The sequence below is a fragment of the Nelumbo lutea genome, chromosome 1 (genome assembly GCF_056320005.1).
Source record: "Nelumbo lutea isolate HS-2025 chromosome 1, American lotus-T2T, whole genome shotgun sequence".
Classification (NCBI taxonomy): Eukaryota; Viridiplantae; Streptophyta; class Magnoliopsida; order Proteales; family Nelumbonaceae; genus Nelumbo; species Nelumbo lutea.
Window position 1 is genome coordinate 39,360,774 of NC_142684.1, and position 3,346 is coordinate 39,364,119.

Consider the following 3,346-nt stretch of genomic DNA (forward strand, 5'->3'; position numbering starts at 1 on the left):
TTCAGATTCGAATTTAAATTTAAATTTAAATTCAAATTCGAAATTTAAACTCAAATTCAAAAATTTTAACAATTACCTATTTGCGATTAATTATTTAATTAAATAACTAAAAATAGAAAATTAAATAAGGCAACAAATAATTATGACAAATAGAAAATAAAAGAATTAATTATGCTAAAAAGATCACAACTACCAAAATAAATTCTAATAAGAAAATTGCTATTCTAAAAATTAAAACGAAAATAAAATAAACAAAAAAAATTATGCAGCAATAAATAAAATGAAATAATATAAACGAATTTATTTTCTGTTTTTTTTTAATAAAAGAAAAATGCAAACCTAATAAGACGGAAATTTGAACAAGAAAGAAAAATAGATATAGAAACAAAACAGAAGAAAACTAATACTAAAAGAATAAATCGAATCTAGAAAAAAATTTAATTAAAATTTCAAAAATCACTATTCTACCAAAAAAAAGAGTTCAAAAAAAAATCAAAAATAAAATGGGACAACTCCACCTGAAATGAAATCCAATTAATCTTCTCTTCTCTTCTCTCCTGTAGTCCCGCAACACTCTAGTACCCCACCTTTCGCTACTTCGTCCTACAAAATCAAAGAGAAACAAGAATTAAACTGAGATAACGGATCAAGTAATAAAACAAAAATAAAAAAATAATGAAACATATCCAGATAAAGCAAATACAAATTTTTCTTCGTTGCTTCCCCAACAACGGCGTCAAAAAGATGATGTGTCCGAAAGCATGTCGTTAACCACTTCGGAACACTAGTTTCAACATTTATAAAATTTTTCTGATTCTCAAACAACTATTAACGTAGTAAAAGGATGAGAACGAGTCGTATCCACAGGGAAGCGAGGGAAAAATTAATATGTACTTAGATCCGGACAAGAGAATACAATTGAGAATTGTAGAAAATAATGAGTAAAATTTATTAATACTGAAATTAAAGGTTCAGAATTAAATAAGACAATAACTCAATTTCAGAAATTAACAGAATACTGAAATTAACAAAAGAAATAAATAAAAGTGATCCAAAATTCGGATCCAGTGGCATTAGCTGTAGATTGGCCAGATAGCTTGTAGGAACCCCTCCTGACAAGATCTGGGCGTCCTTCCCTTCTCCAGCCTTTGAACCCCTCAAGACACATTAGCCTTGAACTAGACGAATTCAAATCTGCAAAACACAAAAATGAACAAAAATTAAATCTAAAAGAATGCTAAAAGAAAAATAATGGAAAAAAAATGAAGAAAATAAAAAAATGGTTGATCGGATCTAGTAGTGGTGACTGTAGATTGGTTGAACAGGTTGCAGAAACCCCTCTTGACAAGAGCTGGGCGTCCTCCCCTTCTACAACCCTTGAACTCCTCAAGAAACCTTAGGCTTGTAAACTGGGTGAATTGACCAACCCCTTCTACAAGGCCCCTAGGGCCCTTTTTATAAAGAAGGGTGGACACAACTGGGAATACAGAGAAAGAGGGGGCGACAACTGGGCTTAAGCAAAGTTACGGGTGCCCTAGGGTTTCTAATGGAGGGTCAGGATGGTTTTGGAGTGATCCTAAGGCTGAGAATAGAAGAAAAGGGTGACCAATATTATGTAGGGCTTAGATTTGAGCGCCCCTAAGGTTGAAAGGAGGAGATTAAAAGAGTTAAGTGGCGCCCAAAATGGAATGAAGAGCTGAGATCTAGTGATTAGGGACTGAATGTTGAGGATTAACAATTAAGTGGCGCCCTAGGGTTTAAAAGCTACAAAATGAGTGCCTTAGAATGAGTGGTTGAGATTAAAAGATGAGGGTGGAGATTAAACACCTAGGGGTGATTAGAGTTTGCTAAGAGTGAAAAAAATAGGTTAAAAGGCGTTTGCTAAGGCGTGGGGAGCATTCTAATACAATAGGAGGGATGCCAAACTGGGTTTTGCAGATAGGAGACGCCTTCTTGCTATCAGTTTTTCACAAAAATACCCCCTCTCAGCTGGACTTCACACAGCTTCCCAAAAGCTGCATTTCAACCATGAAAACTTACAATATTGAAATTAACTGAGAAAATGATCTACTTTAAGACCGTAAATACCATGAATTGATGCTCTTAATGCATCAAAATACAGAATTATCATCCCGCTCATTATTTACTCTCTAAGAAATCTCCAACACCAAGCTCTAATTCTATGCCAAGGAGGTTCTTTAAGCAGCCTTTTCCACTACCATTTCCTTCCAAGCATATTCGTGTAGTACTGGTTCTTCTTCAAGAGCCTCCCTTTCTTAGACCTCTCCATTTCTGTTTTTGCAGCCTTCATCCTCTTGGGTGGGATTTGAACGGGTTAGAAAACAAAGTAATGGTCATAGGAGCTTTCTTTGTTCAATGAATTCCACGTAATCTCCGGGTGCACATCATACCATGTCCTACTTGGCAACTGCTAATCCATTACCTCAGCACGGGACGGGTGGTTCGGATACCTGCCACTAGGGTACCATTCTAACGATTCAAGGCACATCTACCAGATGCGATTTGATTTACTACACCGAATTGGCAAACAACGGTGAAGCTGGATCAAGGGGATAGAACCATCAAATGAAGAAAAGACTGAGCCGGCCACGACACCCCAGGAGCAGAAATAAACGATGGCACTACGTCAAGGTAATCAACCCAGATGGCCATGCCTACTACACGATCGTGGAAGAAGACGAGAATACCATCACCCTCGTCGCAAAGAATGCTTATTATCCCTATGGCTAGAAACTTACTCATTTGTCTTTCCCAGAAGCTTACGGCGTGAAATCACGATTCTTGATGCCATTTCGGGTTGGAGGACACGACTAAGGTGTACAACTGCGATTGTTGAAATTTCCCCAAACTATAATTGAAGAATTCCGGAGCGAACGAAGGAGCAAAGAACTCCATGGAAGCTAGCGGCGATAGTCTTGCTTATGAACTCGCACCGCCCCAAAACCCTTTTGGCGAAAATATATATTTTATTTTATTTTTTTTTTTTTAAGTTTTGAGTGAGTCTGTATACGGGTCGGACCGGTTCGGTTTTGCCTATTTTTGTCAATCCAATTGATAACATCGGATTGATTTAAATACCATTTGAAACGGACCAATGTTAATTTAAAACCGAATTGAAATTGGTTATTACTGGACTAAATTCAACCGATCTGACGTTCTCCTTTGTGGGCTCAAATAACAATGTTCGTTTGGGTGCAGGTGCATGAATTTGATGATACAATACTTTGACAATGTTCGTTTGGGTGCAGGTGCATGAATTTAATGACACGGTTTGATATAAAAGTGGGACAGATTTTATAGATGGTTAGAGAGCTATATGCCATAG

The 3,346-nt window shown here is 36.7% G+C and overlaps 1 long non-coding RNA gene across 2 annotated transcripts; it reads right to left on the reverse strand.

The window, feature by feature from the left end:
* Positions 1 to 925: 925 nt before the first annotated feature.
* Positions 926 to 2,961, reverse strand: LOC148874344 (uncharacterized). Of its 2 annotated transcripts, none has more exons than XR_016105026.1 (2): positions 2,760 to 2,961; positions 926 to 1,194 (listed from the first exon to the last, which is right to left on the reverse strand). It is a non-coding gene; the product is annotated as an uncharacterized LOC148874344 (long non-coding RNA). The 2 variants fall into 2 exon arrangements; XR_016105027.1 differs by having other exon boundaries at positions 2,089 to 2,955.
* Positions 2,962 to 3,346: the final 385 nt, after the last annotated feature.